Source organism: Dermacentor silvarum, chromosome 1 (assembly GCF_013339745.2).
Source record: "Dermacentor silvarum isolate Dsil-2018 chromosome 1, BIME_Dsil_1.4, whole genome shotgun sequence".
NCBI classification, from domain to species: domain Eukaryota; kingdom Metazoa; phylum Arthropoda; class Arachnida; order Ixodida; family Ixodidae; genus Dermacentor; species Dermacentor silvarum.
The window spans coordinates 341,618,700-341,642,758 of record NC_051154.1 but is presented as its reverse complement, the minus strand read 5'-3'; the positions used below and the strand labels follow the sequence as shown (position 1 = coordinate 341,642,758).

General features: G+C 40.6%; 1 protein-coding gene and 1 long non-coding RNA gene across 2 annotated transcripts in view; both read left to right on the top strand.

Annotated features, from left to right (window-relative positions):
- LOC125942323 (histone acetyltransferase KAT5-like) overlaps nucleotides 1–24,059 on the top strand; it is an 81,312-nt gene that overhangs the window by 6,349 nt on the left and 50,904 nt on the right. The gene's annotated exons all lie outside the window — the stretch shown is intronic.
- LOC125942324 (uncharacterized) lies at nucleotides 10,312–13,113 on the top strand. The gene is made up of 3 exons (XR_007465005.1): nucleotides 10,312–10,473; nucleotides 12,085–12,126; nucleotides 12,947–13,113. It is a non-coding gene; the product is annotated as an uncharacterized LOC125942324 (long non-coding RNA).

Sequence of the window (24,059 nt, the reverse complement as noted above, 5' to 3'; positions counted from 1 at the left end):
TATGCTTGTCTCGCAGATTGAACATAGTGCTATCTAAGTGCGACTACAAGGATGTATATTTGTAGCTGCCCTCAATCCCCTTCATGTTGCCAGTCAGCATCTATGGTGTCTCTTTGTGTGTATTGTTCATCTAGCACTGTTTACACACAGCAGGCATGTCTGAATACCAAACCACCTTACTCTCCACAGTTACTCTAAAGTGAATGCGTTATGACAAAGTGTAATGTGAGAAGTCCATGATAAAGAAAAAAAAGAAAGAAAAATGGCTAATTCAACTCCTTCCTTAATTACCCATTCTGGGCCATTAAGTTTTGTATATTACAGTTACTGTGATTAACACAGAGCCACGTTGGCCTAACCCTAGTGGCAAAAGACATCCTTCAAATTATCAGTTGGTACAGAACTATTGAGCATGCCGCTGGTGCTTTTGCCCCCACTGAGAATACTAGTGGAATACTAACACACGTTTTGTTGCTAAAGGTCCATTACAGTGACACTAAAGAGAAACAGTAAATAGTTTTAGACTGATAAAACAACCTTTCAGAACTTTATATTCATGAACATTGTGGCAATAAGCTGATTAATGCAACAGAAAATGAAGATTTAACTTTCATTTTTCAAATTTTACGCAGCACCAGCACGTCAGTGTGGAGTCATACACTTCAACTAAATTTATTCTTTGACTCTTTTAAAACAGAATTGATCAATACTGGCCAATAGAACATTAACTAGACTCGAACAGACACCGTCAAATTCCATATCACAGCGAGCTGGTGCAGGAATTATAAGGTGGTGGTGGCGACACCAGTTTTCGTTTTTGCATGTTGTCTGGCTTATCAAGCCGATTCTCACAGTAAGAGTTGTTTTTTCGATGTTGTAGAAGAATTATTTAAAAAAGCTTGAATAAATTTTCTCTTTCGTGTCCCTCTAAAGCAAGCACTGTGCTACGATGGCTTGGGCAACCTGCCGGCCACAGAAGCCACGGCTGCTTTTGTTAGGCAAAATAATTTTTACAAAAACTTTTCCGAAGAAATGTACCTGAAAGTTTTTTTGCCTAGCAAAAGTTCTTGTTAAAATTGACTAACTCCAATGCTTTCACCCGTGGCTTTGTGTAGCTCAAATCCAGAAAGCAGTGCTCAATAAATGTCAAAATCATGTGGGCCTTTTTTGGGTAGACCACATGGAAGACCCAGAACGAAGCGAAAAGGCAGGCCAGGCCTGCCAGCAGTGACGATGTCACAAACAATCGCTGCGCATCGATGTGTAGCGCGAGGGAGCCATCAGATGCCCTCTGGAGGCATGGAGTTAGTGGGACCGCAGCTGTCTGTGGAACAAAACAACAAAAATAAAAACAAAATGTATTACACAAACCTAAGGTGACTCCACAACAAGCCCCTAATTTTGATAGTCACGAAAAGCAAATGCCTTGGTTTTCTATTCATTCATAAAGTGTGTTATATTTAGTCTTTCCTAAAAGGGGGTATATTAAGATATGGAAATAACTTTACCTTAATGGAAGTCACAGCCTATGTGCGCAAAGCACACTATTCAGAAATGCAATAATCAACACCTAAACAAAAGCTAACTAATACAATGGGACTGCACAAAACATGTTCATTAAATTTTCGCTAAGCATTAGGAGTAGTTTTAAGCAACAGATGTCACATGAAATCCGTGCATTTAGGCTCTCTTGAGCAAAAGGGTCAGCAGCTCCCATCTAGCGAGGGAAGAGCAGACCCGCAGTGCCCCCAGAAAGTTGTGATAGGCAGAAACAGGCCCCACATGCAGTCTCAAAAATAGATTAACACAACTGTGCTTCAGTCCCCCAGCTATTGCATATGTTCATATCTCCTCTGTCTTGAAGCACTTACCTCTGTCAAGATAGCATCAAGTGATTCATTGCTGCAATGAAGGTGAGGACGCCAAGCACACCATCCTCTGCAAACAGTTAGGGAATGCACTTCAGTACTATTTTACTACCAAGACTGACTTGTGAACTATACATACATTTTATGTAAAGAAAGAAATTAGTTAGAGCTATGCATGGATCGAGGTCATGTTACTTCATGCATAGGGCTATAAGGAACAGGGCACACATCTTGCCGTTTCTGTAGCGCTGGTGTGTGCTGAGCGTGTTGGTATGCAAACTTCAATAATAATTTTGCGCAAGCACACAAGCACAAAATGTAGATGCAAGCACCTCGTCTACGTCTCCATTTTATCTCGGTCTGCTTATGCCAGAATGTTATCCATGTTGTAGTTTGTGCAATAAACTTTTAACGTAACAGTTGTTTGCAATGCTGTTACATTATTGCAAAGCTGTTTCATATTCATTCGGTAGTCAATATTCCTGGCCATCTCAAGTACACTTTAGACAGCACACTACAAAGAAAACAACTCATTCTTAGTGTTCAGCAATCCAATCAGGATATTAGTAACCTTGCTCAGATTTCTAATTTTGAATTAGAAAATGCAGTGTGGTGCCAGAACTACATCTTTAGAAGACAGTTAGCAATCACAATCATCACATGAAGTCGCATTAAGCAGGCTCCTACAAACTCGGCATGCTCTCTCATAGTGGTTAATCCTCTACAGCTTGAAAAAACCTGTTGCAGCCTGCATGTGAAATAGCAAAGAAGTTACTTGCTCTGGGTATTTTTAGCTTAGGTTAATAAAAATAATTATGGAAAAGATTTAGTATATTGCAACTCATGTACATAGAAAAATGGTTGATCCCTGAAAGGAGTAGCAGTAGTTTTGTCAACACTGAAAATCTATGAAAAATAACAACACATAAAATTACCAGAAGCCATGGCAGAGAATCTTACAACCTCGTCCTGCTCCCCGTGGTCCAGAATGATGCTGCACAGACGGCTGCAGCCGTGCTCAATGTTGTCCACTATTGTTCGTTTGAACAATATATTGAACTCCATCAGCAGCTGAAAACAGAGACCATCATGATTAGCATGACTGGCATGAAAATGTTGAATATAAGCATACCGAGTGTTCTATTGCGAGGAAGGGATACTGCAGAAGTGCCTCCGACAACGTGATTTGCCGAAGACACTCGTGTCGTTCCTTGGCTGTCGCGAGCAGACGTGGCCGCAAATCTTCTGCGTCAGCTGTTAAAAAATTGTCCTGCAGCCACTCATTATGTTTCTGCCGTGACTCCAGGGTCTCCCCATAAATGATGAGGTCATTGTTGTCCTGCAATATGTAAAACCAGCACCTCAGTGATGAAACATTGATACTTAAAAGAAAAATATCAGTGAAACAACAAACAGCCAAAACATGTGCACCACTGACAACACTTTACCGGAATTTTTCAGAGTTGCATGCAAAACAAAACAAAAATAATAAACAAACACTAACAGAGAGGCGGCACAGCTTCTTGTTCGCCACCACTACCACTGGCTCCCTGGGACTCTTGCGGTAGCTTTGGGCCCGAACGGCCTGCATTTCCGTGGACACGTTCACCGCCTTCTTCCTGTTGTTTTGAACTTATTCTTCAGGGCTACTTTCAATGATTGCTATAGATTATTTGAACAAAGATGCATAAAAGACATAAATTTCGCTACTTTAGTGCATAAAACAGCACACATGAATTCCAGTTGGCTAAAGAAATGTGTATGAATACCTATAACAAAAGCCCGTTACCTGTTACCGCGCATCACAAACAATTTTTAAAGGTACTTGTTCTATTTATACCATTTCATTCTGTTGGATCTTGGTTCTTTTACTTGTGTAAGTGTAAAGATTGCCATCTTTACGGACTCTCGCGCTGCCCTTAGCAGATTACCACGCAGGCAGATTGACTGTCCAGTTGTGCACAGCATTACTGACTCTGCCCACAAAATTGTCTCATGACATCTCTCGTTGCCCAATGGATACCTTCACACAGAGATCGCCAGAAATAACGAGGCTGTTCGGCTTGCTTTACTTGCGCCAATAACCGCTGTGCCTGCCCTGAAATGTTGTGCTAGATTGATGACGCTCATCTGCTGATTTGTCGAAACCTACTCAAGGAGCATCCAGACCAATGTTTCGCAAATGGAATGTTTTCACCCCTTGATCAAGGCTTGCCTCGTCGCATTAGAGCACAACTACTCAAGCCAAGGGTTGGCTGTGTGAACGGGTGCAAACAATTATACTGACAAGGACATGTGGCCAGTCCATCGTGTACGTTGATATTGGAGTGTCCTGCTTCCATTGCGCAGCGCACGTCGCTTGTGAGAGACTGTCACCTTCTTGACCTGCAGTGTATGACACTCAACGAGTATTTGTTCCCCAGTGGTTGTGCGTTTCGACGCGATCAGGTGCATCACACTCTCGTTTTTCTAAAGGAATCTATCTTAGGTTCACGTTTGTAGCCTATTTCTGTTTTCAGGTGACATGAACCCAGACACTATTGTTTCATTTCGATATTATTTAGTGGCGTGACCTGCAGTGACCGGCCATATTATGTGTGACCTGTATTGTGTGTGTTCTACCTAATTCTTTGAGATGCGTCATCTTTCTCTTTTTTTCTCGTCCATCCCCTTCTTCCTATCTTCCAATTCTATGTTGCTGTCTCCTGCTTTCCGAAGAGTAGGCAGGTGTTGTGCCCCTTCCGGTGACAGCCCTTATAAAAATGACTATTGAAATGTTGTTGGCATATTGTTGAGGAATTGTTGACACAATATCCTTTCAATAATGTCTCAATAGTTATTGAACGTACACAACAATACCTCAACAATAAAGTTGTTGAGCGCTTCACTACAGTAAAGTCATTGACTAATTGTTGTTGACATATTGTTGAATAATGTTGAATACTATTGAGAATTGTTGAGCAATATTGACATTAAATATATATCTGAGACACACACATGTAGACGTGCATGTGTTTTACACATATATATTGTTTTATTGTTCACTTAATCACCACTAAATATATAGAGTGTCACATAACTTGAACCAAATGCCTATCTCTCGAGTCGTAACTGGCGGAGCTTGTGGTAAGACTACGCTGCCGCAGGCGTTCCGCTTCGTTTGCTCTAAATTCAGGGTCGGCGGCTCTTCGCTGACGTTTCGCCTGGGCTTCGGAAGCCGTCACGCTAGAATCAGCATGCTAGAATCGGACGACAAGCTTCGCTTACTAGAATCGGACGACAAGCTTTGCTTACGTAAGATATGCCTTTGCTTAGGTAAGATGCTTACGGCGACAAGCTTTGCTTTCATATATATATTCAATGTCAATATTGCTCAACACTTCTCAATAATACTCAACATTATTCAACAATATGTCAACAACAATTAGTCAATGACTTTACTGTTGTGAGGTGCTCAACATTATTGTTGAGGTATTGTTGTGTACGTTCAATAACTATTGAGGCATTATTGAAAGGATATTGTGTCAACAATTCCTCAACAATATGCCAACAATATATCAATAGTCAGTACTCCATTTTCTCGACAGAGGAAGGGCTGTTGATTTTGTGTCTTTGGTTCCCACGTATGACAAGGGCAGTTCAAGGAAACGTTACAGGTCCGCGTGCCCACAGGGGATATGTGCCATTGAGCTTGGACCCTTTCTGCACTGCCTCCAGGATCGGCCCACATGAAAGGGGTGCCATTGATCTTGGACCCTTTCTGCACTGCCTCCAGGATCGGCCCACTTTATCTGCCCCTGTATCTATCTGCCTTTTGAACGTCGCCATTGGAAATGACAAATAAAACTTCAGCGTAATAGAAGTTACAGCTTGAGTGATATTGTCAAGAAACATTGGGAAGAACTCGAAAGCAATATTTTTTTTGTAATTTGTTTGGAGAGTAACTAGCATGTGTAGTAAAGGGTTGGTGCCAGAGACCGCCTTTTTTCAAGTTTGACTGGTTGCTCGGATGATCTCGTTTTGTTCTCGCAACTTGTCATAGTGGTTTTTGATGTGTGGCAAAGCCAGTGTCAAGCAGACACCATTTACTATTTTGTTTGCTCATATGTTTTGTTTATATCAAGTACAATGCATTGCATGTACGGTACGCTATATTGCACTCTACGTCCATGCCACAGTTGTACTCGTGCCTACGGGTGACTAAATTTCATTTTCAACTTGCCGGCATGTTCTCGTTTTGAATGCCCGGATAACAGCTTTGGCTTTTGGCTCAAGGTCACTTGAAGATCGCCGACAACGGGAGCTAAAAGGACGAGGAGGAGGAATAACTTTATTGAAAAGGGGTTGAGGTGAAAAGTTATGAGCTCGATGGGTGGGGCCCCAAGTCCAGGGCTCCACTGGCCTCTGCCGCCTGCCTTACGTGACCCAGAAGTGCTAGCTGCACCTCGGGGTCAGAGCTGGCGAGTTGTGCCTCCCATTGCTCCAAAGTGTTCAATAGTTCAAATTTACCTAACAAGGTATTTAAATTTGGTGGTCTATTTGGGCAACCCCACGAAATGTGGTATAGCGATGGCGAGCCACCACACCACGGACAGGCGTGCCCATACAGCGTTGGAAAAATTTTGTTTAATCTTTGTAGGTTTGGAAAGAGCCCCGTTTAAATCCTGCGGATTGAGTTACCCTTCTAATGATTTGTGGGGGGTGCCGCATTTTTGTCGCGTGCCACGCTGGTGAGCAAGAACTTCACGAGGGGTCATTCGGGATGGGTCATTGTCCTCCTCGGTTGACTCCTGTCATGTTTGTTTGTGAATGTTTGGGGGAATTGACAGTGCGGTCGAGGGTCTGCTCGGTTCGTGAGCCCTCGAGCAAAAGCGTCCGCACTCTCGTTTCCCTCCAGGCCTGTGTGTCCCGGACACCAGATCAACCTGTATCTGTTTGTCAATCTCCCGCCAAGGAAATTTTTAACTTTTATGGGGAGGCGGCCGTTCAAAAAGAAATGGCACGCATCCTGCGAGTCGGAGATAATAGTCGTGTGTGGTTCCTCCCTTCGTTCTTGCTCTTTGATCGCCAGGGCAATGGCAAAGCATTCCGCCCTGGCGATCGAGGACGTGTACAGGGAGGCACTCGTCATCATTCTCTTTTCGCTGCCAATTACTGTTGCAACGGCCCGTTTCCAGTTGTACCTCGAAGCGTCCACATACAAAACATTTGTTTTGTTTTTTAGGTGTTTACGGAGCCATCTTACTCTCTCCTCTCTCCGCTTTTTGTTTTGGTTTCGGTCCATGTTCTTGCGCAGGGGAGCGACCGAGATCTTGCATCGGACGGGATCCGGGATTTCCACCAGTACCTCGTCCAGGTTCTGGGGGTACGGTGGGAAGCCCACCCTAGCGAGAATCTCTCTCCCCGCCCTCGTCTGGCTTAGACGACTTCTCTGTGCGTTCAGTACCGCCGATTTTAGCTCGGAGTAGGTATTATGTACTCCGAGGTCAAACAATTTTTGGGTTGGTGTGCCTACCGGTAGCCCTAGGGCCACTTTGTAGGCGCTCCTAATTATAGACTCGATCTTTGCTTCTTCACTTTTCTTTAGTGTGTGGAAAGGTAGACTATACGTTATCTTACTCATTACAAGGGCTTGTTCTAATCTAATTGTATCCACCTCCTTCATTCCTTTTTTGTGATATGTTATTCTTTGTATCATTCTTTGTAATTTTGTATATTTGTATCATTTTGTGATATGTTATACTTTGTATCATTCTGAAATGAAAAGCATTTCATGCTTAAAAGAGTAGGCAACATTAAACTTTGACTTAGGTGTTTCTTTTTGGCACTCGCATCCCGGCGTTGGTGTTCTGTGCTTTGGTAAGCAGTAATAAGTGATTTCTGATCAATTATATTTATTCCAGACACTTCAGTAACTCAACTTGAACTAAGCTTATGCTTTGATATCATGTGTATAAAGAAACCGATGAATTTTGCACTGTACTACTTTTTTCTTTTTTTCCTGATTTATTTTTAATCTGGTCTCAGCTAATTAGTTATACTTATCCCAGACACTTCAGCAAATCAGCTTGCAACAAAACTTATGCTTTTATATCATATCTATAATGAAAGTCATGAATTCTGAAATGAACCATTTTTTTCTATTTTTCTGATTTACTTGGATTGCGTCCCCGGTCGTCTCAGCTAATTAATTCTAATTAATCCAGACACTTCAGTAACTCAACTTATAGCTAAACGTATGCTCTGATATCATATCTATAATGAAATTCGTGAATTTTGTACTGTACTATTTTTTTCGATTTATTTTCACCTCTTGATCATCTCAGGAGGCGAACCGGAAGTACTGCCCAAAGAACAAATGGCACTCGACGCTCCTGCCACTAAATACTCCCGATAAAGCTTTCTATTGCACAATACGTGCAACATAAAACAGATTTTTTTTTCCTTTTTCTTTTTTTCGAGCGTGAAAGAAGCCCGCGAATACACGCAAAATTGCCGCACAACTAGCAGCTCGAGGCACTATGCGTGTATCCGCGGGCTTCTTTCACGCTCGGAAAAACACTTTTATGTACCACGTATTGGGCAACAGAAAGCTGTATCGGGAGTTTTTCTGTTGCTCTATAATTTTCTGATTGACACTATTCATCTAAATATATCTGAGAAGCTAATTATTTATTATTAATTGATTTATAATTATTATATATTGATTATCTAATTATTTATCTAATGCAAAAAATTGAGTATCTGTAAGCGACGGCAAACAACATTACCTTGGTTCTGTCCAGCTACGTGGCATTTGCATATATTCAAGAGTCGGTGCAAGAAAGTTGGGACACCCTGTATATACTGGGTGTTCAAAATTATAGGCTTTACGAAAATTTTAAAAAATCGCTTGTAGCAGGTAGCATAATTCTTATCGCTTAGCTTGGTTATTCGAAGAAACGGACATTAGTAACACAAGAAATTGAAACTAATATTCTAATAATTAACAAAAATTGACAAATGAACTTCTTAGTTAATTATTTTACGACACATATTGCAATATATGAATTGTAGCCGGTGAGTTTGCAAGACGCATCAACCTAAAATGAATTTCGAGGATAACACCACTTTCGAGATATTGTTGCCCAAAGTGTGGGAAAAAATACATGGGCTTTTTAGCTACTGTTGTGCTTCAATGTATAAAACAGCATTTTGGTAACAAAGTAAGTGTAACAACAGTGCATTTTTACGGCGAGTTTGATGGCGCATATCTCCAAGCTGGTGTCATTCTGGAAATTCATTCCAAGTAGATACGCCTGACAAGCTCACCGGCTCAAATTCGTAAATCGCATTATGTGTCGTAAAGTAATAAAATAAGAAGTTAATTAGTGATTTCTTGTTGATTAGTTGAATCTATGATTCGATTGCTCGTGCTACTAATGTCCGCCTCATCGATTAACCCAGCTCAATGATAAGTATTATGCTACCTGCCACAGTCGATTTCTCAAAATTCCGTAAGACTTAAAAATGACCACCCTGTATGTATATATATGCACAAAATTGGAGCACAAGACAAACGTCCCAACAAGCAGTGACCAATGGCCGATGATTGGGCACCTCCTGGATTCCCATCGGCTTCTATTGTAGGTGGCCAGTGCCCTGTCTGTGACAGAAAACGGCATTGCCTCCATGTTAAATATGGGCAAGATTGTGGGAAAAGTAGTATGTAAGCATAATAACTAAATATGTTTTTTTTAAAGAGTGCGTTTCGTTTAGTTGTTAGCCGTTAGCGCACAATAGAGTGAAACAAGTTTGGGTGATCTCTGGTGACGTGGTGTCCATATTTTACATGAAAGCCTATAGGTCTATTCTGCAACACGTAGAGAAGGGGTGCTGGCCAGTGTGCTGGGAAACTGCTTGGCCACCACGCACAATCTACGCTGTTATACTTTGCCGGTGGCAAATCGTAGCGCAGAAGCACAGGTACAAATGCTTAATCAATGGGACGGCATGCTTTCTACCGTTCGTCATGATGTCGACCGAACAAGCACGAACAGCGACAATTGTGTACGTTGCTGGTCCGTAGTTTATTTCGCGCCGGTTGCTTCACGTATTAAAATAAATATTTCTTTTTAATACAAACGATTAAATCTGTGCGCGCACACAGGGCGCGACTTTTGCTACGTTTGAATTTTGCACTATTTCCCGCGCGCTCCGTACGTGACCGGCCGGCGCACTGTGTTACCGCGATAAAGAAAATAGTTTCTCAAGGAAGCTAAGCAGAAAACTTTCACACTCTTGCAAACCACAGAAATTGTTAAGAAATACCATTATATTACAAGATTTGTTAATAGATATGGCAATTCATATCTATGAAAGGGTGGATTTTATGCGCGTTTATGCGCCAAAGAGTCAACAGCTTGCGCTGTTGACTCTTTGGCGCATTTTGGAACTTTGTGCGTGCGGCGTATGTGTGCGGGTTGCGTGATGAGTTTGCTGCGTTTTCTGTGCCCTTTGCCTCGCTGTGACATCTTTGGTATATTCCAACTTGCTGCTCGCTCTTTATGGGCTACACGTTGCCTCGAAGATCACCATGATCGCCTCCGACTCAGCCACATCGAAGGTGAGTGAGTGTTTCGAATTCCACTTGCTCGTTCATTGCGACGCTTTCAGCAAAAGTGCGTACAGAGCCCGTGCGTGTCTTCCACGCGCCTCTGTGCTCGTTTTTACTACTAGTACTATCCTTCCGTGGCGAGAATTGGTTGTGCAGCACTAGATTTGTGATATTGAGCATGAAGTTTTGTCCTGATTTAACTTGACAGCGCGCTTGCGGTGACGTAAAGCAGCTATGTGGAGCCAGCTAAAACAGGGCATGTTGTGCGCGCCACGATTTTTGGTATGGTGTTCCAGAACCGATTGAAATTAGCCTTATTAATGAGCGCTCGTGGCTCTGCCGTTTTGGTGGGCAGCTATGTGGAGCCAGCTAAAACAGGGCATGTTGTGCGCGCCACGATGTTTGGTACGGTGTTCCAGCACCGATTAAAATTTGCCTTATTAATGAGCGCTCGTGGGGGCTTTGCCGTTTTCGTGGAAACAATGCGACGTGAAATAATCCGAACTGTACTGTAATCAAGTATATTTCGTTCGCGCAACACCGTCCGTTGACGTGCATCTACTACATGGCGTGTCGGAATCGGCGAAAATATGCGCGGTGCGTTCTGCCGTTCTAATGTATTCTGCTGCGCTGTTCGCTTCAGGATCGAGTGCCCAGAGTCCACTGACACGCCGCGCGGTAGACACGCGCTGTGGCGCGATAATAATAAAGAATTGCAATGGCGTATATGTGATTCTATGTGATACGTGAGATAAAAAAGGGCTGATGCCAGTGAATGCTGTGAAATCATCAGGTTACGTGTGGTTCGTTTTGCGCCGGTACGCGCGCGGTGAACTTTTTTTTAACCATTATCTCCCTTCGACGCCATCGAGTACTTCGCGTAGGCGCTTTATATTCACGGAAAAGGCAGATTCTGTGGGATTCTATGTTCTGCTTTAGTGGGATGAAACATTCAAAATAATGTCATCATGTGAAGTTTCAGCCTTTGGCCCTTCAGTAACAGATTGATTTAACTAAGTTCGAAAATCAGTAAAGGAACGAGATGGTTCGGCATATTTGCCGTGTCGTCCCACTGTGCTCCCAGTGGCATGTAAGCGTTATCGACAAATGTCAAAAATTAGCAAGGCTTTTTATGAGATAGAAGCAGACAGCTATGTCAATAAGTTATTTTTGCTTTCAATTCACACACTAAAGAAGAGAGAGAGTTAAAGAGGAGCGTATCCTTGTGATCTAAATGACGCTTTGCCATAAGCTTGGAACAATGGTTTGTTGGTGGAGCAGTTCTGTGGAATACTTAGAGAGTAAGCAAACTGCGGTAGCAGCAGTTAGACGGGGAGTAAAAAAAATGCAACACTGGTTTTATATGAACGAGCTACCTTTAGGATGTGGCCGCAACAGTTCATGCAGTAGATGAGCAAAAATAATTTAAAAATTTAGGAGAGAAATTAAAAATAAATTATTTGCCCACCTCACACTGCCAGTGGCAAGAGCAGCTTTATTGTTTTCAATCAGTCATTTATATCCATCCATTTATGTCGGCCTAATCGTCTATGTAGATGTTTTGATTGTTGCTTTTGAGTTATCGTGGCGTCACATTTTAATACTGACATCTGTTTTCAGAATCAAAATGAGCCTGGAGACGCCACAGCCGGAATGCGAAAGGTGAAGTCTTTGGCCATTCATCGTCTAGCGTCACCATGATCAAATGCACTGTTGCCAGGAGAATGTATTGCAGGGAGGTATTCTCCTTAAGATTTAGTAAAAATGGTAGCATTAAGTGTCTCTTTTGCGATTTTGCATAGCCTTTGATTTGCGAGTCGATTCATTTATTTCATGAGGTGGGCAGTTGGCACACCCTGTCTTTGTGTCTTATGTACACATTCAGCTGAGTAGGTCTGGGACACAGCAAGCGAATCTGATGTGTAGTGGTAATCGCATTAACGTCGACAGTTATCTTCCTGTTTGAGCTGCTACTGCTGCTTGCCAACACAGCAGTTGGCCACGATGGCGTGAAAGAGGTTCATTGAAGAGTGGCACATACTCTGAGTCACATACCCAGAGATCCCAGCAGGTCCATCAGATGGTTATTAACCCACTTCCCGTCTACATAGCAGCCCTACCCATTAGGCCATTGACCACCAAGTGACACAAATTGGCTGGAAAATAGTTAAAAACAGACACCCGAAAGTATGTGAAGTATCCTAAAAATGCTACTTGCATTAAAGTTTTCAATGCTTTGGTTTACTTACTATTTTATTTTGTACTGGGTGAATCCTTGTTTTTCTGAAGCACATGGCATCCTAACAGCATAACAAGCTACGACATTAGTTTTAGTTGTTTTTATTAGTGACATTAGTTGACATTTTAGGTCTGGAGCAGGCAGTATTTCTGTGATTTATTCGAAGTGTGGCTGCTGTGTAAATGTGCTTAAAAACCTTAAACTACCTCACTAATATTTACCTAAACGTGCCGTTTCACATAGGTTGGAGAAGTGCTCATTCAGATGATCCCGGCACAGCTTGCCATGGTGGACCAGGCAAGTTTGCAAGGGCCTTGATTCACCATGTGTTCACAGAGAACCTCATGGGCCACTCACTTCTCGGAAACAACACCACCAATAGGCAAGAGGCTCTTGGCCTTATCAGGGTCAACGCTGTTATAGGCAAGTACCGTACATCCTTTTTCCCATTGCATTTTTGCATTTACATTTTGTACTTGGAATTACCAGCTTGCTATTAGCACAAAAGATGACTTTCAAGTAGCCTGTGTCTGCAACTACGTGCTACAATAGCCTACTATTTGGAATGAATGTTCATTTGATCTCAAGTCTCTAACGCCTCCATACTAAAGTGCTAAATTTTAAAAGCAGCCTTAACCGCCAGAAGTGATTGGTGGCTCCAACTGACAAAGTTAGGTGTGTTTGCGCATTAGTTGCACTACTTGACTGTCATTGCAATGAACATTTGCAATGAAGCAACTACCGATCTGTAGTACCAATCTGTGAAGCTTGCAACCAATCTGGTGCTATAGCGGGTGTGCTTAAGTAGCCTGAAAGTGTTGTTATAGGAATTGTGGAGAAGCTATGCTCAAGTGCAGTTACTTCTCAACTCGAGGGACAGCACTTCCACCAAATTTCAGCGATCAAAATGGCCCTCCAGATTCTGTAACACAAAACATAGTTGTTTCACCTATTTCAACAGACCACCTTGAATTAAAGTTGCTTCTGTCTTGAAGGAGGTCCATGTGGTGGCAGACAGTAGCCTTTAAGCAGAGGGAGCTTAAGTTACGGGGCATAATTGTTTGGTTGTTTCGATCAAAGCAACAATAGGAACAGTTGCCAGCTTCGTTGTCAACATTGCTATGTTTAGCAATGTCCGTTCATTCTAGGCACTCAACCAATTAAGATCCAATTTATCACATTGTATTCTAGGATGTGGAAAAAACAAAGGTATTTATTTGACTTTTCCTCACGTTCCCATAAAATGATCAGTACTCAGTAGGCCCTTGGCAGCTACTATATAAAGCTTCTTACAGAACATGAGGCATGTCCACAGCTCCCACTCTGAAATTGTTGGAAATGTCTCCTGCTTTCTTACTTCAAGGATGCACTTGCCTGCTTTCAGCGTTATTATAAACCAGTGCTCAAGTACTATGGGTTTAGATTTATCAAAGATTGAATGAGCTTTGTAGGTGTTCATGTTTAACCCTTTGAGGATCACATAATTTCTCGCAAACGTCCCCCAATTTAAGCGTTATATTTTTATTCTGGATTGTTCTTCAGAGTGACCTTTCGAGAAAAAAAATGGGAAAATAATTTTTTAGGTCACAAAGTGACAAAGGTTTCTTAGTGTCCGCTGTTTTACACCATGTTTATTGTATCATGCAGGGCAAACTAGCATAATCATATTTTTTAAATGTAATGACACTCACAAAGCATTAAACTAGGTGAATACTCCCAAACACTGCAGTGATGGGCACCATAGAAGAAAGAGAAAGATCAGTTTTCGAAGAAGCCAAGGGGCAACAGCACAATCAGGATTTTTGTAGAAGTCGCAGAAGGTTACAGAATCTGTAATGTGATGCTTGGGGACACTTCATTCTTAAAAGGTATGCTTATTTATATGTTCTTTCGCCGCCTCATATTTATGGTCGTGACCACACGATTTGTTTCTACCACTCTACATGCATGGCAGTGACCCTCAAAGGATTAGCAGAGCCAGTCCTCTTGCATATTTATCTTGTAAGACTGAGCATCTCTTCGTATTTCTTCGCATTTATTTGTGTTAGTGTAACCAGGTCAGCGTGTAACTGCAGTAAATCCTCGTTATAAGCAGTATTTTGTTTTCAGTAGACAGGCATAAGAATGGTCATCACGATGCGAGAAGTGCACTCCAGTAGCATATGAGCTCGTAAAACAAATTCAGATATGCCATACTGAATTCTGGCCGCATAACCGTATTTGGAGCAACTCCTGCAAGGAAAAGTGCAATAAAGTGCTGCACATTTTGATTATGATTGTTGAGAGAACTAATTTTAGTTGCCAGTAGTCCACCTTTAAGTTTTTTCACCAACAGTATGAAGTCTTTTTTTCGCCATTTTGTTCCTAAGCAAGCAACGTTCACATTTTCACATCAAGGATATTTATGAAGTTATTCTGCCACAGTGGGCTTTTCCTGTTTGCCTTCTGCATATTGTACTAAGTGGAGTCATCCGGTGCCACTCCACTTTGAAAGCTGGTCATTCTCTAGAATTGAACTCGTGAAAACTTGGAATAAACAAAACAAATGAAACAGTTTCATTATAACAGCGCGTACTGTATGTCACACTTTTGCATGTGGAACATTGATCTTAAACATCATGCTGTTTTTCCTTTTTTTACAGGCTTTACCTGTCACAAGTTTCCTGGGACAAACATGGCCTACATTAAGAACACTCTGGCCTCACTTCTCGCAAGGGACCTGAAGTGTCCAGAAGAGCTCAAGTCTGTGGACAGTTCAAGTGTTGTGCACTTGCAGCTCTCAACATTTTTTTATTATTATGATGTTTCTAGTCACCTGAAAAGCCTAGGTTCGATGATTCAGACACAAGTAGTGTGTTGTGATTAATAATTAATTGCACAAGTGTTGCGCTCTGTATTTTAGTACATTTTTACGTAAATCTTTAGTATATTTCTACAAAAGATAGTGTTTCTTGACTATTTTATTTCATAGGTATCTCGGGTCATTTCATGCCAAGACTGTTCCATGACGGCACACCATTTCAAGTTTGTTTGAAAAAGTAAAAGTCGGCCCAGTGAGAAATTTTACAGAAAATTAGGTTTCATAAGTACACCGTAAAGTGGAATCTGTGCTATTGTCAGAGTGGTTCTGTTTAAGAAAAACTCCATATTAACATATGTTTGTAGTAATGGTTTATTTTGCTATTTCAAAGCAGTAATAACTAAGTGGTAAAAGTTTGCTTAAATTCAGAGTGCAACAACAGTTCTCGGGCAAGGCAGCGATGTGCTTTCTTTCATGTACGCATGAACCTGATTTCTTGCAAATTCTTTCATTCTAACTTGTTTTGCGGCACTCAAAAATTAAAAAAAAAAATTTCCTCATGCCGGTTCCATTTAAGTCTTCCAGCAGGTAACTAATGGCCACTGTGTATCAGATAAAAATCTTTAGTAGTCAAAGTGAATAAATCGCTTGGTATGTAATGACCTGCCCAGAACCCTAGTAATCATGGCAGAAAACGCAACTGGATTGTGCAACAAGAAATGCAGCACAATAAACTGCTGCCATGGCACAAGTTATTGTAATTACCATGTCGTTTCAGAGGTAGATAACAATTACTAAAGTGGGCACACCATTTAACCAATAAATAAGAGTCTCAGTGGGCTCATGCAAATTGTGCCATGATTATTAAGTTACTGGCTACCAAATAGAGAAATCAAGTACATTTTAAATGGTATTTACTGTAAAGCTTGTATAATATTTATTTTCTATTTATTTCAATTTTGAGAAATGTTTTACTTTAGGGCCACGTGAACTTTACATCTCTCAGTATTCAATTTCGTTATTGTATCAAGCTGCTGACAGTTTGTAGATTGTGTTAGGAATTTTTTGATCTCAAGGCACACATGGCTGTACAGTTAACAAATGTTTGGCTTCAATAAACAATTCATCTAGAAAAAAATGCTTTTTGTTCACATCAATATTGAGCTGTTGATTTCGTGAAGGAGTATTGATTTTGTGTGTTAAGCCAATTCAAAAAATTCCATAAGGGTTCTGCTAGTAGCTCTGTAATATATTTTATTACAGGCTATATCTAAAAGTCGCTTTGATCCCTGGGGGACCCAGGTCTGCAATACAGAAGTGCTTGCATTTAAGTTTGCCCCTGTCCTCTAGGATGCAAGGACCACATCAATATGGATGGCATCAATGGTAATGCTATGAGACTCAACGTAGCTCAGGGGTATTTAAAGAAAAGTCTAGTGCAGTTTTCAACACTATTCACCAAACAGCATATTTCAGTGGGCTCTCAAGTGATTTCAATAGTGACATTCAACACTGCTCCAATAATATTTAAATGGTGTTGCACTATTGACTAACATTGCATGTTGGGCTTGTTAGTATAATATAATGGAGGCAAAAGGTGTAGTGCATCAGAAACAGGACACAAGAGGAAGAACACAGACAACCCACATGTTTGGTGCTTAAAGTGTGTGTTTTTGTTCTTCCTCTTGTGTCCTGTTTCTGATATGTAGCACCTTTTGCCTCTGTCAAGCAATATTGACGTTTAATGCTCATCCAATGGGGTTTCAATATTGATATTTAATCATCATCATCATCATCAGCCTATATTTATGTCCACTGCAGGACGAAGGCCTCTCCCTGCGATCTACAATTACCCCTGTCTTGCGCTAGCGTATTCCAACTTGCGCCTGTGAACAGTATTAAATATATATATATATATATATATATATATATATATAATACTGTTCATATAATACTGTTATATATATATATATATATATATATATATATATATATATTTAATACTGTTCCAATAATATTTCAATGGGGTTTCAATATTGACATTCCACACAGTTCCAACATTATGTCAATGGGGTTTCAATATTGGCATTCAACAAATTTCAACAATGTCTCAACAGGTTTTCACTATTGACTTTCAACACATCTTCAACAGTTCTTCAATGGGATTTCAATATTGGAATTCAACATGGTTTCAACAATCCATCAATGACTTCTCAAATTGAAACGACCCAATGATGTTTCAACAAAATGTCGCGAGCCAATTTTCAACACCTGTCAACAATTTCCTCAATAATGTTTCAACAAAGCCTCAATGTGCTTTCAATGCTATTTGTTGACATTGACCAATGACTTTTCAACAACTTTTCAACAATTTTTTGTAAGGGAGTTGCCAGGCTGATTTACGCATCCCTTTCCTGTCTAGTGTATATACAGGGTGTTTCTGCAAACACTTTCAAAGTTTTTTAAAGGTTGCCTGTGGCAGATAGCACAATTCTAGATCATGAGCTAGTCTATTCAGAGAGGCATACATTACTTGCACGAAAAACTGAATGCATAATCGACTAATTAACTTAAATTAACTAATTACGTTTTTGAACTAATTACCTTGTGGGCCGTATTGCCATTAACAAATTTAGCCGCAGTTCATAAGGAGGATCCACTTGGAACGAATTCTCAGGGTGACACCAGTTTCAAGATAATTTTCCCCGAACGTTGCGGAGAAATGTATTGGCGTTCCAATTACTCTCCTCACAAAATGTCGTTGTATGCATTATAGCATGAAAGTAACTCAAATGCCAATGCATTTCTCTGCAAAGTTCTGGAATTGGCATCTTGAAAGGGGTGTCGTGCAGAGAATTCGTTGTAAGTGATTTCACTTTGCAAGCTCCACGGCTACAGTTTGTAAACTGCAATATGGGCCATAAGGTAATTAGCTGAAAACTTTTTAGTTAATTTATTTAATTAGTCGATTAAGCATTTCAATTTTTTGTGCCAGTAATATCCGCATCTTTAAATAGACCAGCTCATGAACTATAATTGTGCTATATGTCAAAGGCAACCTTTAAAATTTTTTGAAAATGTTTGCTGAAACACCCGGTATGTTTTCAAAACAAATAAAAATAATGTTACTGTGCATGAAAAAATTTTAAGTACTAGTTATGTTTCTACCATTCAATCTGTTGGATCTTCCTTCTCTTACTTGTGTAAGTGCACACAGGATACATAACACTGAGAACTCCATGAAGCTTTTACTGCTGTATGGTATCAGACCACCACCAGAGATTTGAACTTTGTAACATGAGTTTCCCGGATTTCGATATATTCTACTCATTTCCTGGATATAATCTCAGCTTGTTGCATATTACATAAAAAGACTCAGCTATTTCAGGTGCCTGAGTGAAGTTACACAATATTCAAGGTTCCTGAATTAGGCTTCCTAGTTTCATAAACACCGAATCATTAATGCCTATCGTCATCTCATCATTGCATTTTTAATAAACTGCACATCTTCCTTCTTGTTGCCCTTATAAAACCCTGCAATGAGCTCTGCCACACCACATCAATCCAGCTGTGAGAACCACTGCATAAGACCTCAATGAGGCACCTATGTACTAAAATGGGAAGGGAAAGATGGGAAAAATTTTACACTCATCATGCCACTGACTTTCTTCACATTGTCATGCAAGTGTGGATATTTTTGAATTAGTTGCTCCACAGCAGTGCAATAAAGCTCCTTAGAAGGATACCTATACACAAGACATGTATCAATATGTATTATCAGTACAGCCAGAAAACATCTCAGGAAAGCACTAAAAGCTGTAAAGATTCTTCAGAAAACCAATTAACGCAATGATTATTTATGTACGTTCTAAATGGGTGAAAGAAATGATAACTGATTATCAGCCCCTCACTCAACTTAGGCCAACCTGCAAACCACTCTATTTCCAAGCCAAAAAAAAAAGATTCATGTAGGACAAAAGGTTGTATTTTAAAGGAACTCATGAAATACACCACGCAGCTTCAGTTTCCTACATCCATGAATGCAAGCATTTAAACATACACACATAGACAGGCAATGCAGTAAGCTGTTTATAGAAACGCAGGATGCAGGTGCACTACACCTCTGTTAAGGGCATGCAAATATCCCCTTCAGTCACGGTCTACACATTTGTAAACAAGACTTATTTTTGCATTATCTGTGCAGTTGTGGCAAGGAATAGATCACAAAAATTAAGCTTAAGATATATTGAACGTTCTTCTTACCTCAAGTACCTCTGTTATACTTCTGAAGAAAATCTATCGCTACCAAAGATCGCTTTGGAGAAGGTACTACAGTGTTTGACGGGAAGTGCAATAGGGGACGTTTCTGTAGCATGCAATTGCGAACTTTTTTTTCTTTCTTGTAATGCGTGCCACCAATAATTGCGCAAGTAATTCATGCTAGTTATTCAATTATATTTATTAAGAAACACATTAATGAGTGCACAATAAATAAATACTTAATCACTGTAATTATGGCAACTCATAATAAAATGCAGTCATTCTACCACCTTGACTTGTTCTTAATGGTGTCTGCAGCACCTTGGCATGAAATTATGTAAATTTCATACATTTATCGACAGCTGATCATAATTCGTGACTAAAGGGGCTATCTGGCTTGTTCAATTACTACTCTTTGGCATTTACATTATAACGTTTTAAGGTAGACTATTCTGCCTGCAAGTCACCTTGCAGAAGCAGAACTTGTGTGTGACATTGCATTGTGGTGTAAGAATACGGGGACAAAGGTATGTGGAACCAAAAGATGCCACCCTCCAACTTATTTTATTCACAACAGTATAGCCACATTATTATGCAGCTGCCTGCAGTAGCATAACACATACCTATAAAAACTACGCCCACATAGCAGCACTTGGACAAGGCAATGCACACAATAGCCACCCAAATATACATCTAGAGACTAAATTTCTTCATTAGCAAGAGCCAAAGAAGCTAGGCTGGCATATTTGTAATGACTACGCCGGATGTCTTTCACGTTTTTTTTAATGCGGTGAAAGGCATCAGTAATCACATCAGTGGCACTTTATATGTTCCTTATTGTGTGGGTTTTTTGTGTAGTTGTTTTGCTTTTTAGTTATGAACCAGCTAGCTTGAGAATAAGTGCTTCTGTTTATCTGGGCTCAGCACTTTTTTCTTGCTATTGGAATGTTACTGCAGGCAGTATACAGCGTGTTTCAGTGTACACTTAGAAACATCTTTAAAGGTTGCCTGTGGCAGATCGCACAATTCTAGTTTATGAGCTGGTCTACTCGAAGAGGCGGGCATGCAAAAAAAATTGAAATGCCTAATCGACTAAGTAACAAAAGTGCACTTATTAAGTTTATCTAGTTACTGTATGGCCCATATTGCAATTTACAAATTCTAGCTGTGGCGTTCGAAAGACGGATTCACTTGGAACGAATTCTCAGGATGACAACAGTTTCAAGATATTGATTCCCGAAATTTGCGGAGAAATGCATTGGCATTCCAGGTACTTTTGTGCTTGAATACATAAAACAATGTTTTGTTAAGAAAGTAGTTAATTAGTGAATATTGTTAATTAGTCGATTATGCCTTTCAATTTTTTGTGCAAGCAATGTCCGCCTCTGCGTAGACCAGCTCATGAACTAGAATTGTGCTATGTGCCCCAGGCAACATTTAAAAAAATTTTAAAGTGTTCACTGGAACACCCAGTAATGCAAACAGTTGTACCCTCCTGAATAGTTGGCCTGTTGCATTCTGTCCCAAAATGTGCGCTTCAGTTCACCCTTCAGGTTACATAAATTTGCAATCGATTTCCTGATAGTCTAGTATACAACAAAATTGTCAGCATAGCACTGTGTTCAAAAGCCTCTTATTCATTTGTGCTGTGGACTGCCTTGTGTTAATTGCAATGTCAAAGAATATTTTCACTGTAGTTGCCTAGAGCTTGTTCGGCTACGCGATAACTGCACTTTGCAACGAGCCTTGAGACGGTTGGTATTGCAATATGAGTTGGGCACTCAGATTTAAATTGCTTACCAGTTCAACTGGTTCTTTAGGCAATTCCCTGCCGTTCCACCTGGTTCACTAGTTGTTGCAGCTGGGAATCCGCTAATAAACCACTGCACCTAGTAAGAACTAGTTGAGTATTTTCACTATTGCACAGCATATAAAAAGAAGTTTAGTAGTTTTTCTGACTACAAAAAAACGCAATTATATATTCTTTGTTTACCACCTATCTTAAAACTAAAAAAAGCAAGAAGAACCTGAGGAGGCTGTGGGAAGTGTTAGCAACCAAAACCACTAGAAGATAGTGGAGAAATGTGTGAAAACTATCCCGAGGCTAAATGTGGGAGCTATAGCTGTCATAACTTCGCCTTATATAGAGTATACGTGTCTGCAATATCACACTATACTGCACTTTGCAATGAGCTTTGAGACGGTTGGTATTGCAATATGAGTTGGGCACTCAGATTTAAATTGCTTACCAGTTGAACTGGTAAGCAACACTTAGTGCAGGGAATTGCCTAAAGAACCAGTTGAACTGGTAAGCAACACCTGCTCCAGTTAGATAGTTTTCATATCTCGATTCACCACTAAAACACTGCATGAGAAGTTAAATGTTTTGCTGTAATATACCACTTGCGCAAAAGCAAAAAAAAGTTGACACAAGTAAGAAAGAAAAATAGACATGAGGCGTTAGTGCTATCATTCAAACTGCCTGCCTTGACACCGAAGATGACGGCCCTAACGACTGTTATGATGGGAGCCTGTTTTCTCTTGTTTGATGAAAAAAAGAAGGCAGCAGTACCGCGACAGCAGCCTCAGCAGCACTGTGAGAGGCTTACCACAAAATGTTTACCACCAGAAATAGCTGTGCTTTCTATCAGTATTAACCTAGTGAAACTATTTTTTATTTAGTGGTACAACTGGTTTATTGCAAAATTCAGTTGCCCCAGACTGATACCAGTAAGACCTATAAAAATATTATTTGGCACCAGGTGCTTCGAACTAATCATTCTACAATAAAAAAAGTCCACCAGTAATCAACATTAGGGACCAATGTGATTGCAATCACTGCGGTCCTTAACAGGTGGGGCTGGAGGCCAAATTCTATGTAAGTTGACATAACATGGGACCAGACATTAGGTTAATGCTTACCATGCTATCTCGAAACACGCTTGAAAAAGGCGGTTAATGATTGCCCGCCTCACCGGAACCCCCACGGACTCTTTCCGCTGTAAGACCTCTTCGTATTGGCCGAATGATGGCAATTTGAAGTCCAAATAGTCGAACTGCTTGTGAAGTGGCACATGCACCTCCATGATAGAGGAGCCATCACTGCAAAGGATTGATATTGTTAAGTTCTCAAAATAGTAACTGCTTTTAGCTGCAGTGAATTACAAAGGGTCTTTCAGTGCTTTTTCTATGAAGTACCAGCTCTTACCTGAGACCAACAAGCTCATCAGTGGGGCCAGCATTGTCAGATGCATTTGAGCAGCTGGTGTCGGGGCTCGTGCACTGCATAGCAATCATGCTTTCCTGCAGAAACTGTTTCGGATTTGTACACTAACAGAGGTCCTCCAATGAAAGAATCAATGTCCCACTTCACCCCCTAAGCTGTACTTTAAATAACTTCAAGCATATTGCAACAAGGCCATTTGTGGTGCTGGTAATAATAATTACAGCCCTTCGAAATTATAGTTAGACATGTGAGCTGTAGCAGCAAGATATTTGAAATTGCTTGAAAACCTGACTTGGCCTAAAAGAATATTTTCCCTTTTAAATGCAAGATGCACCAGCTAATACCAGCACAATAGCAAACACTACTGATACCAAGTAGCATGACAAGCTAGCAAGTCTGCAGAGTCAGCCAAATTCTATGTAGTATAGCGAAGAGGAACAAACTATGGATTACTTGAACCTGACACCTAAATCTGAATCTGCACCTGCATCAGGTGCAGATTGAAGGGAATTAACAGCTCCACATCCTGACTCCCTTGAATCTGAATGCCTCTACAAAATGTACATTCCTTCTCTGTCTCCTCTGACAACTAAGTCGTAGAGATGTCACATTTCCATTACAAGTATCGCGTCCTTTATTATTTTTTCTCTTTCATTATTGCAGTGCGCCGCAGTCACAATTACATTTTTTCCACGTTCTGCATTAAATGGTTTACCGAAGTCACGTGTCATAGTCGGCAACATTGCATGCAATGCCTCTGATGTAGAGATGTTTAAGCCTGTGATTTTCATTCTCTGGCAAAAAGTGCTTGAAAGGAAGGGCGCACAAGCTTTAAATTCAAGTTTTAACTGTTTTTTGCAGCATGTAGTGGTTTGATACTTCACAAACACATTAAGTGTGTGATCTACACACCAGGATTGTGCGTTTGCATTGCCCTGACCTGATGAAGGGCCTTTTAACTTTTTTCCTTACCGGGTCGTAGGATATGGGTTAATTGGATCAATAGCTTTTTGACACGTAGTTAAAGGTTGCTGTCTGAACTCTTCCACAAACAATGCCATGCATCGTAT